The sequence below is a fragment of the Erinaceus europaeus genome, chromosome 7, assembly GCF_950295315.1.
Source record: "Erinaceus europaeus chromosome 7, mEriEur2.1, whole genome shotgun sequence".
NCBI classification, from domain to species: domain Eukaryota; kingdom Metazoa; phylum Chordata; class Mammalia; order Eulipotyphla; family Erinaceidae; genus Erinaceus; species Erinaceus europaeus.
Window position 1 is genome coordinate 131,359,285 of NC_080168.1, and position 11,969 is coordinate 131,371,253.

The following is an 11,969-nucleotide window of genomic DNA, read 5'->3' on the forward strand; positions in this document are numbered from 1 at the left end:
GTCTTAAGCACTAGCTAACTAAAGAAAAAACAAAAGTGTGACGTGTTTCTCCCTAGAACTGTCTCTCTATTTAATATTTCGGACTGGGGTTGATTATGGTAACGGGAACAACGTCAAGCACAGCCGCTGAGAGGACCAGTAGGCAGAGAGGGCATCTGCCACACCGCAGGCCCTGGGCTCGTAGGGGAGCACCAAGGGAACTCCATGGATGGCGGAGAAGTGTCGTGTGGCTTCTTTCTTCTCAAAAGTATGAAATTTGGCCAGGAGACTGGACAGACAGCATAATAGTTCTGCAAAAAGACTTTAGTGTCTGAGGCTCTGAGGTCCCAGGTTCAATCCCTAACCTTAAACCAGAGCTGAGCAGGGTTCTGGTAAAAATAAGCAAATAGTCTGGCCCGGGAAATCACCGGGTTTTATCACATGTGTTGCCCCGGGTCCATCTGCAGAAAACACTCCCACACTCCCACTCACAATCAAAGCCTGTGAATCGCTTGGCCGTGAGGACGGCCTACCCTAACTATTGTTTAGGCAGAACAGGACCTGAAGCTTTCAGTGAAAGCTTTTTTATGTTGCCAGCGTGCCCGCCAAGTCCAGAAAGTTTGGTGACTTCCGGATGCCGGGCAGACTGTCACCTCCACTTTCTCCCAGTGCCGCAGGGAGGATGCTGGCAGCTTCCTTACGGGTCAGGTCAGCCTCTCTCTGCGCCCCTTGCCATGTTAGGGAGACGGACAACAGGGGCTGAGCTCCCTGCTGACCCAAGCGGCTTCTTCCTCTGCTCGGGGATAAAGAGCAGGAGCCCCAGGTGGATGAGCACTGGCCTGACTTGCCCAGAGCTTACCGCAGAGGGGTGTCTCTTCTAGGGGACTCCGCCCCACAGCCCTGGAATCCACTACACTGCATCTCTGACTGCAGCCTGGGCGGGCAGGGCAGGGCAGGGAGAGACACTTGGGAGTCGGAATAGCGCAGCGGGTTAAGCGCAGGTGGGACAAAGCGCAGGGACCGGAGTGAGGATCCCGGGTTCGAGCCCCCGGCTCCCCACCTGCAGGGGAGTCGCTTCCCAGGCGGTGAAGCAGGTCTGCAGGTGTCTGTCTTTCTCTCCCCCTCTCTGCCTTCCCCTCCTGTCTCCATTTCTCTCTGTCCTGTCCAACAACGACGACAACAATAATAGTAACCACCACAACAATCAAAACAGGGGCAAGAAAAGGGAAACTAAATATTTTTAAAAAAAGAGGTGAAGCAGGTCTGCAGGTGTCTGTCTTTCTCTCCTCCTCTGTCTTCCCCTCCTCTCTCCATTTCTTTGTCCTATCCAACAACAACATCAATAACAACAACAATAATAACTACAACAACAATGAAAACAGGGGCAAGAAAAGGGAAAATAAATATTTTTTAAAAAAGAGGTGAAGCAGGTCTGCAGGTGTCTGTCTTTCTCTCCTCCTCTGTCTTCCCCTCCTCTCTCCATTTCTTTGTCCTATCCAACAACAACAATAATAATAACCACAACAACAATGAAAACAGGGGCAAGAAAAGGGAAAATAAATATTTTTTTAAAAAGAGGTGAAGCAGGTCTGCAGGTGTCTGTCTTTCTCTCCTCCTCTGTCTTCCCCTCCTCTCTCCATTTCTTTGTCCTATCCAACAACAACATCAATAACAACAACAATAATAACTACAACAACAATGAAAACAGGGGCAAGAAAAGGGAAAATAAATATTTTTTAAAAAAGAGGTGAAGCAGGTCTGCAGGTGTCTGTCTTTCTCTCCCCTCTCTGTCTTCCCCTCCTCCATGTCTCTGTCCTATCCAACAACAACAACAACAACAACAATAATAATAACCACAACAACAATGAAAACATGGGCAAGAAAAGGGAAAATAAATATTTTTTTAAAAAGAGGTGAAGCAGGTCTGCAGGTGTCTGTCTTTCTCTCCCCTCTCTGTCTTCCCCTCCTCTCTCCATTTCTTTGTCCTATCCAACAACAACATCAATAACAACAACAATAATAATAACCACAACAACAATGAAAACATGGGCAAGAAAAGGGAAAATAAATATTTTTTTAAAAAGAGGTGAAGCAGGTCTGCAGGTGTCTGTCTTTCTCTCCCCTCTCTGTCTTCCCCTCCTCTCTCCATTTCTTTGTCCTATCCAACAACAACATCAATAACAACAACAATAATAATAACCACAACAACAATGAAAACATGGGCAAGAAAAGGGAAAATAAATATTTTTTTAAAAAGAGGTGAAGCAGGTCTGCAGGTGTCTGTCTTTCTCTCCCCTCTCTGTCTTCCCCTCCTCTCTCCATTTCTTTGTCCTATCCAACAACAACATCAATAACAACAATAATAACTACAACAACAATGAAAACAAGGGCAAGAAAAGGGAAAATAAATATAATTTTTTTAAAAAAAGCGGTGAGGCAGGTCTGCAGGTGTCTGTCTTTCTCTCCCCTCTCTCTGTCTTCCCCTCCTCTCTCCATGTCTCTCTGTCCTATCCAACAACGACGACATCAACAGTGGCGATAATAATGACCACAACGAGGCTACGACAACAAGGGCAACAAAACGGGGGACACATGGCCTCCCGGCGCGGTGTTTCCGTGGCGCGGCGCCGAGCCCAGCAATCACCCTGGAGGGAAACTGTAAAGAAATGAGACTTAGAAGGAAAAAAACACCGGCCAGACTCGCTCGGGGACGCGGGGACGTGGGGCGGGTCCTGGGGCCGCGCTCCGGGCGAAGGCGGGCGGGCCGGCTCCTCGTTGGTGTAGCGGCGAGCATCCCCGCCCGTCACGCGGGAGACCCGGGTTCGATTCCCCGACGGGGAGGCCGCGCTTTTGCACGTCTCCCTACACGACAGTCTTGTTGTCGTTGTCGTTTTGCTGTGCACCGAGCCCCGTGCCGGCTGACGGCGGAGCAGGGGCCTGAACGCGGGACCCCGGGGCCTCCGCCGCCAGGGTCTCTCTGCACGACCCTCCCGTTACCCGCCCCGCCCGGACACGCCGCCCGGGGCCCGCCCAAAGACCCGCGCACGCGCACTGGCGCCCCGCGCGAGCCCCGCCGGAGGTCACGACCCGAGAGGGAACCAATCGGGAGAGAGGGACGGGAGGGCGGTGTCTCCGCCCCCCAGCGGAAGCGGGGTTGGGGTGCCCGGGAGGAAGCGCCGACTTCCTGGGCCCCTGGAGAGCCGCCAGGGATGCGGCCCCAGCGTTCCGGCCGCGCGGGTTCCGCCTGGGTCTACGCCCCGCGGTCGGCGCAGTGTGGGCGCCATGCGGCGGGGCGCGCGGCGGGCGCCCTGTTCTCGGAGTCCTAAGAAACTGCGCGAGAGCCAGCCCGGCAGGACCTCGTGGCGCAACGGTAGCGCGTCTGACTCCAGATCAGAAGGCTGCGTGTTCGAATCACGTCGGGGTCACGGGCTCTTTTGTTCCGAATCTCGCTCTCGGGGCAGCTGCGCGCCAGTCTCAAGCATGCTTTTTCATGTCATTATTTCAAAAGAACAAGGGAAAAGAAAATGATTTAGCGCGGGTGAGAATGACATAACGGGTCTGCAAAGAAACGCTCCCCGAGGCTCCCAAGTCCTAGGTTCAGTTCCCCGCACCACCACAAGCCAGAGCTGAGCAGGGCTGGGGAAGGGGAGTAATACATATACACATTTATTATTATTATTATTGTTTATTATTATTATTATTATTATATCTATATTTATGAAGGAGAAAGGACAGAACCAGCCATCATGTGCTGCCGGGAATTGAACTCAGGACCTCTTGCTTGAAAGCCCAATGTTTTATCGACTGTGCCCCTTCAATTTCATCTTTTTCTGTTCAGTTTTATATTTTAAACTTGTTTTATTTGATAAGGCAGAGGAACATGGACATTGATAGAGAGAGACACCTGCAGCCCTGCAGCTCCATCATTTGGGAAGCGTCCCCCCTCCAAGTGGGGACCAGGGGCTCGAACCCCGGTCCTGTAGAAGGTGTGCCGGGAACCAGCTCCCCGCAGTGGCGGACTAGCGACCTCTGTGCCCCCAATGGGCCTGGGGCTGATCTGCTGCTGCAGTTGCTGTCTGGCCTTGTACAAGGAGCCTCTCTGCAGGCTGCCAGGGGACCCCGTGGGGGTTGTATTGTTCCGTGAAAAACTGAGAAAGCATGTACAGGCGACTGTATTTGGCATTTCCGTGGGTGGTGTAGTGGTGAGCATAGCTGCCTTCCAAACGATTGTATTTACTGTTGAATGTAAAACATTAATTTCCCCAATAAAGAAATTAAAAATAAATAAATAAGGAGCTTTTCTTGATTTTTTCCCCTGTATGGGGTGGGGGGGGCGGGCTTCATGGTTTACAGTCCCAGTAAGATACAGCAGTCGGTCCATGTGTCACTTTGCTCAGTTTTCCACAGAAGGACGCAGCCCCCTCTAGGTCCCCCGCCGTCCTGCTCCAGGACCTGAGCCTCCCTCCCATCTGGTCTTTGTCTGTCCGACATGCAGCTGGCGAGACCCGGAGAGCCCTGGGCCCGCACTGCTGCTGGGCTGTGTCAGTCCTCTGGGCCTTACCAAGAAACAGACAATAGACTCTGCACGTTGATTTTTTCCCCCACGAAAAGCTTTAGACCCGTTTGCTTTGTTGAAATAGAGCAGAGTGAGCCCCTAACTTCCTGATAGTTGAGTTTGCATGTTTTTTCTTTTTTGATTTTTTTTTTTAGTTGTTTTCTATTTATTTATTTATTTTTGCCGCCAGGGTGATTTGCTGGAGCTCGGTGCCTGCACCACGAATCCACCGCTCCTGGAGGCCATTTTCCTCCCTTTGTTTCCCTTGGATTTTTCTTTGTTGTTTACTGTTGTTGTGGTTATTATTATTATCGTTGTTATTGTTGTTGGACAGGACAGAGAGAAATGGGAGAGAGGAGGGGAAGACAGAGAAGTGGGAGAGAAAGACAGACACCTTGCAGACCTGCTTCTCCACCTGTGAAGCGACTCCCCCACAGGTGGGGAGCCGGGGGCTCGAACTGGAAACCTTATGCCAGTCCTTGTGCTTTGCTTTGTGCCACGAGCGCTTAACCCACTGCGCCACCGCCCGACCCCCAAGTTTGCAGGTCGGGGAACTTGTCACTGCCACCACTGTCACATGGGAAGTGGCCACATTCTGGAAAGCTGGTCCCTGCCTGGAGGCGCTGCAGGTGGCCACCCAGTGAGCTGACTCCAGAACCCACTTCACTGACTGTGTCATAATGGAGGTGGGACCGTGCTGCTCGGATGCATGCAGGAGCCGTCTGATGGGCTGCGGCAGTGAACTGGTGCTCCCTTCACCTGTGCACCGGCTCCTGCAGGTGTGACAAGGCAGGCTTCACGCCCGGCCGTGAGTCTCCTTAGTATCTCTTTATTCATGCAGGACACAGCACAATCTATACCAAGCTAAGCTAGACTAACTCCTACAAACAATCTTGTCCTTATAAATATACTAGCCCAGTAGGGTGGGAACAGGATGCGACGCAGAGAGGGTGGAGAGAAAAGTGACTGGTGAAAATCAGGGTGTGACAAGGAGAGGGGGTGGAGCAGGCAAGAATTCTACCACTGAACCACCAGTGCCCTGGAGGGAGGGTGGTGCTTGTTAATAGTGGATATGTAAATAGAATACAGTGTTATGTAAATAGAATGCAGTGTTAAGCAGGGGAGATTTAAACCAAATGAAACAGAAAAGGTTTTTAGAAGTAGAATTAGAAGCATACCAACAATTCCCCCTTTCTTTTTAACTAATGGCCATAGTATCAGGATTGTGGGGTGAACAGAAACCTATATCGTACGGGCGTTTTCAAAAGAACTGACATAAGACATGGAAAACAAAATAGGCGATCAGCAATAACCAGTGTGATGCCAAGGGGAACGTTTCTTACCTCAAAGGGCAAGGTCTAGCAGGCGAAAGGGCATTTCTTGCCTCTGGGAGCGCTTCATGCCTCTGGGGGCATCTCTTGCCTCAAAGGGCGTTTCCTGCCTCTGTGGGTATAACCTAATAAGGAGGGGGAGTTTTCTACCTCTGGGAGCAGAGCCTGCAGGCGATGGGACATGGTCTATAAAGTCTGAAGGCAATTGGCTGAAGTTAGTCTTTGAGAAACACAGCAGCGTGTACCAGTATGTCCGATGGAGGTGTCAGTCCAAAGTAGATGACCACAGAAGAAAATGCCAGAGGATGAAACGCTGCACGTCTGTCTCGATGGGTAATGTCAGCCACCAGAATTTAGATTTTCTGTAGAAAGTGAGCTTTGGAGTCTGTGAATCTGTTTCTTCAGGTCGTGCCAGGTCACATCATTGGTTTCCGGGGTGTGTTGTAGTCATTCCATCTTGTGGGTGATGTCAGAGAACAGGATCCAAATGGATTTCCAGGAATTCCATTTGAGTAGATGCTTTTTCATGTGAAGACTTGACAGCTGAAATTCACTTACTTGTCAAACAAAACTTGTAGCAGACTAGAAGTTTACTATAAATGATAACTCCATTATAGTTGGAAGTCCATTCTAGTATGATTTTAAGGTTGTTTAAACAGTTTAAACTCAATAAAACGTGGAAAGGTAAACAGAAGAATCACGGTTAAAAGCCTCAGGCATGAGAATAATTAACATAATCATTGCACTATCTGTCCCGCCCATAACTCATACCATTTCAGGATTAAACGTTTCAGATTTATGCCAAGATGTAAAAAAATAAATCAAAGGAGGAAAAAACAATTTTTTGGATTGTTTTTGGATGTCTCTAGAAATCATGGCTGCGTCTAGCATTTTTTTAAGTCAATGTCAAGCAAAAATTCAGTCATTCAAATCATTCTCTTATGAAATGCAACTTGAACCAGATTATCAAGATCTCAACATGTAGTATCATGAGTCCCCGGAGTGTGTCCTAGTCCAAAAAGCTCTTTGAAATTCCATTTAGGGTGCTTCTGACTGTTCCTGCTGGATTGCTTCAGGCATCTACTTTTAAAAGTGTCTTCCCATCGAAGAAAGAATCCAATCAGGAGAGTAGAACTAACCACGTGTCTCCATTCTTGGGGACTGCCAGGGTACTGGAAAACGCTCCTCAAATTAGAGTCATCCTTCCATGGGAAACATGCAAGAAGAAGTCCAGAAAGTCCCAGGGGAAATCTCCATACATATCCCAAGGTCTACGATCATGGTCATAAAAAACCAAATTGTGGCCCAGAGCAAAATGTAGTCCTTTTCCTCAGGAAACATGGGTGAGGGAATCCAGAAAGTCCAAGGAGAAATCTCAGTGCATCTCCCAAGTTCTATGATTAGGGTCACAAGAAACCAAAGTTCCCGGTCAGGGAAACAAAGTGTGACCCAGAGCAACATGTTCCAGAGACAGAGTAACTGTCTCATGATGAAACAGTAGAGGCTTTGGCAAACCTCTTCGTAAGCAGAAGAGAAGACCATAGTGCATAGGTAGGCAAAGTCTTCACTTATCTGGGAGTTGCGCAGGTCCGGCCCCACGTTGGGCGCTATATGTTGTTTTCGCCGGGCTATGTTGTTTTCGCCGGGCTGGCTTCACGGGCGGGCAACAGACGACCCGGGACTCATGGCTGGGTTGTACGCAGTATCTTTTTATTCATGCAGGACGCAGCGCAATCTATACCAAGCTAAGCTAGACTAACTCCTACAAACAAGCTTGTCCTTATAAATATACTAGCCCAGTAGGGTGGGAACAGGATGCGGTGCAGAGAGGGTGGAGAGAAAAGTGACTGGTGAAAATCAGGGTGTGACAAGGAGAGGGGGCGGAGCAGGCAAGAATTCTATCACTGAACCACCAATGCCCTGGAGGGAGGGTGGTGCTTGTTAACAGAGGTTATGTAAATAGAATACAGTGGTTATGTAAATAGAATGCAGTGTTAAGCAGGGGGGATTTAAACCAAATGAAACAGAAAAGGTTTTTAGAAGTAGAATTAGAAACATACCAACAGTCAGTGGCCTTGGTAAACCAGGACTCTCAGTCCTCAACAGCTGCTCACGGGCATTTGTCAACAACTTGTCCCACAAAAATAAATAGGTGAGAGGCCGGGTTGAACACACACATTACAGTGCACAAGGACCCGGGTTCAAGCCCCTGGTCCCCAGCTGCAGGGGGAAAGCTTCACGAGTGGTCAAGCAGGGCTGCAGGTGTGTCTCTGTCTCTGTCCCTCTCTATCTCCCCCTTTCCATCTCAGTTTCTGGCTGTCTTTATCCAATAAAATGAAGATAATACAAAAAATTAAAATAACAAAATTAATTATTAGATAAATAAAGTGGTCCAGTAGGTGGTGCAGTGGATAAAGCATTGGACTTTCAAGCATGAGGTCCTGAGTTCAATCCCCAGCAGCACATGTACCAGAGTGATGTCTGGTTCTTTCTCCTCCTATCTTTCTCATTACAAAATAAAATCTTCCCCACCTGCGGAGAGGTCACTTCACAAGCGGTGAAGCAGGTCTGCAGGTGTCTGTCTTTCTCTCCCCCCTCTGTCTTCCCCTCCTCTCTCCATTTCTCTCTGTCCTATCCAACAACAACAACAACAACAATAACCACAATGATAAGGACAACAAAAGGGGAAAAATAAATAAAATAAATAAAATCTTAGGGGGTTGGGCAGTAGCACAGCAGGTTAAGACCAGTGTAAGGATCAAACCTGGTTGTGCACATGGCAGAGAAGCATAACATCCAAGTGAGCTATTTCACTGGCCCTAAGAGCTTTTTAATATATATATATATATTTATATATTTATTAGAAACCCAGAGAGATTGCAAGGGGAGGGGCAGACAGAGAGACTGCTGCAGCCCTGCTTCACCACTCATGAAGCTTTCCCCCTGCGGGTGGGGACCAGGGGCTTGAACCTAGGCCCTTGTGCACTGTAATGTGTGCACTCCACCAGGTGCTCCACCACCCAGCCCCGGCCCCTGCCCTGGAGACTTTCTTCACTCCCAGAGCACTGCTCAGCTTTGGCCTGTGGTATGTGGGGGGTTGAATCTGTGACTCTGGAGCTTCAGCTATGAGATTCCTTTTACGTAGTTATTACGCTATTGCACCCCAAAAGTCCTACTCTAACCATCATGTCACCTCACGGGCAATGAGTCTTCTTTATTTTTTTTTTAATGTTCTTATTCATATATTTTTTTCTTTTTTCTAAATTTTTTAAAGTTTTTTTTAATATTTATTTTATTTATTTTTTCCCTTTTGTTGCCCTTGTTGTTTTATTGTTGTAGTTATTATTGTTGTTGTTGTTGTTGGATAGGACAGAGAGAAATGGAGAGAGGAGGGGAAGACAGAGAGGAGAAGAGAAAGACAGACACCTGCAGACCTGCTTCACCACCTGTGAAGCGACTCCCCTGCAGGTGGGGAGCCGGGGGCTCGAACCGGGATCCTTACGCCGGTCTTTGTGCTTTGCGCCACCTGCGCTTAGCCCGCTGTACTACAGCCCGACTCCCATATTTTTTATTTTTATACAACACTACTCAGCTGGTTTATAGTGGTGCCAGGAATTGAAGCTGGGAGCTCTGGGTCTCAGGCATAATGGATTTTGCATAACCACTATGCTATCTCCTCAGCCTAGGCATTGAGCATTTAATAAAAGTCTTCATAGGGGCTGGGTAGTGGTGCACCTGGTTAAGTGCACACATTACAATGCACAAGGGCTTGAGTTCAAGCCCCTGGTCCCCACCTGCGGGGGGGTGGGGGGTAAGCTTCATAAGTGGTGAAAAAGGGTGGCAGACGTCTCTCTCTCTCTCCTCTCTCTCCTCCAGGGCTATCGCTGGGGCTCGGTGTCTGCACTACAAATCCCTGCTCCTGGAGGCCATTTTTCCATTTTGTTGCCCTTGTTATTGTTGCCATTGCATGACAGAGAAATAGAGAGAGGAGGGGAAGACAGAGAGATGGAAAGATAGACACCTGCAGACCTGCTTCACTGCTTGTGAAGCGAACCCCAGCAGGTGGGGAGCTGGAGGCTAGAACTGGGATCCCTGAGCCGGTCCTTGCACTTTGTGCCACGTGCGCTTAACCCGCTGCGCTACCATCCAGCCCCTCTCTCCCTCTCTATCACTCTTTTTCCCCTCTTGAGTTCTGGCTCTCTATCCAATAAGTAAATAAAAAATGAAAAAAAAAAAAAAAAAGAAGAAGAAGGAGGTGAGGAAAGAAGAAAGGGGTGCGGGCGGGGAGGATGGGGCTGTGGTGCACCTGATTAAGCAAGTGCACATAGTTCTAAGCAAAAGATCCGGGTTCGAGCCCCCACTCCTGAGATAACCCTAGAGGCAAGAAAACATGGAAACAACAACGATAAAACAAGGGCAACAAAAGAGAAAAAGTAGCTGCCAGGAGCAGCGCACTTGTGGTGCAGGCACAGAGGCCCAGCAATAACCCTGGAGGAGAAAAAAAAATGGAAAGAAGATATTAAAATGAAAAAGTCTCAATAATTTGAGCCTGGCAGGCCAGCCCAGTAGACGTTAGTGCATAAGGAGGAAGAGGAAATGACCCAGTCCTTGAGGAGAGGCCTGGGTCCAGAGGCCCATGAGCGGAATCCATTTTTGATGGCTTCCATCCTACTAAAAATAGCAGAGTGCAGGGGAAGTGAGTCCAGACCTGACCGTCCGGGTTGAGCCGTTCCCGGCAGATGGTTTCTGCTTTCCCAAGGCTGAGGCAAGGCCACTGACTAAAACTCGGGAGGTGAAGGGGAAAGGAATATGGGGAATTTGAGAAGTAAAATATAAAGGGGGGGGGGGGCAGAAGACAGTTTTCCCAGTTTGAACGCAGGCCTTGCCGCACGCAAAGCCCTGGAATCTAGCCAGCCATCCCCACGAGAGAGAAGCTCCGTGGACGGTGGGGCAGAGCACGGATGTCTCCCCCCAACCCTCCCCCAAGATAAAATGAAAAGAATGATGGGGATAAAATGAAAAGAATGATGCCTAGGAGCAGTCTGGGGCCACAGCAAACACACTGTGGAATATCTCTCCAGAAGATGAGTGGCTTGGCCAACTGGTGAGCCAGTGTGGAGCGTCCTTAGGACATCCCGTATCATGGATTATTTTATAGTATTTTCCCAGAATGCTGCTCAGCTCTGGCTTATAGTGGTATGGGGGTTTGAACTTGGTACTTGGGAGCCTCAGGCATGAGGGTATTTTTATTAAAAAAAAATTTTATTATCTTTATTTATTGGGTAGACACAACCAGAAATCAAGCGGGAGGGGGAGATAGAGAGGGAGAGAGACAGAGAGACACCTGCAGCTCTGCTTCACCACTCGAAAAGCTTTCCCCCTGCAGGTGGGGACCGGGAGCTCGAACCCAGATCTTTGTGCGCTGTAATACATGCGCTCAACCAGGTGCACCACCACCTGGCCCCCATGAGAGTCTTTTTACACAACCATGATGTTACCACCTCTGTCCTCATGTCATGAATAAAATCAGCCAGCCCTGAAGTTTTCTTTTTTTTTTAAAAAATTTTATTTCCTTTTGTTGCCCCTGTTTTAGTCATTATTGTTATTGATGTTGTCCTTGTTGGATAGAACAGAGAGAAATGGAGAGAAGAGGGGAAGACAGAGAAAGTTTGTTGTAACAGGGCTTTTTTTCTTTTTTTTTTAGTCCAATCAGGTTTAAGGTACTCTCAAAGAAAGATTTGAAAATGTCTCAAGAGAAAATTTAAAGAGTAGATCAGGGAATTTGAACTGGGTAAGCTGGAAGTGATTATATAAGAAATTAGGATACTCGACGCTTTAGAGTTGAGGCTCAAAGACTGGAAGTCTCCCAGCAATGGAAGTAGAGCAGCGCCAAGAGGACAGGGCTAGTGACTGCTAATTGGGAGACAGAGATGCTCAGGCCTGAGGCTCCGAAGACCCAGGTTCAATCCCCTGCACGACCATCAGCCAGAGCTGATCAGTGCTCTGGATGAAAAAAAAAAAATTTTTTTTTTTAATAAAAATAAAGAAGGTAAAACAGTTATGGGGCAGGGCAATGGTGCACCAAATCAAGCACACATAGTAAG

The 11,969-nt window shown here is 48.4% G+C and overlaps 1 protein-coding gene and 1 non-coding gene across 2 annotated transcripts in view; both read left to right on the plus strand.

The window, feature by feature from the left end:
* Nucleotides 1-11,969, plus strand: part of APAF1 (apoptotic peptidase activating factor 1) — a 444,316-nt gene that overhangs the window by 252,997 nt on the left and 179,350 nt on the right. The gene's annotated exons all lie outside the window — the stretch shown is intronic.
* On the plus strand, nucleotides 3,333-3,404 carry TRNAW-CCA (transfer RNA tryptophan (anticodon CCA)). Its single transcript has one exon. It is a non-coding gene; the product is annotated as a tRNA-Trp (tRNA).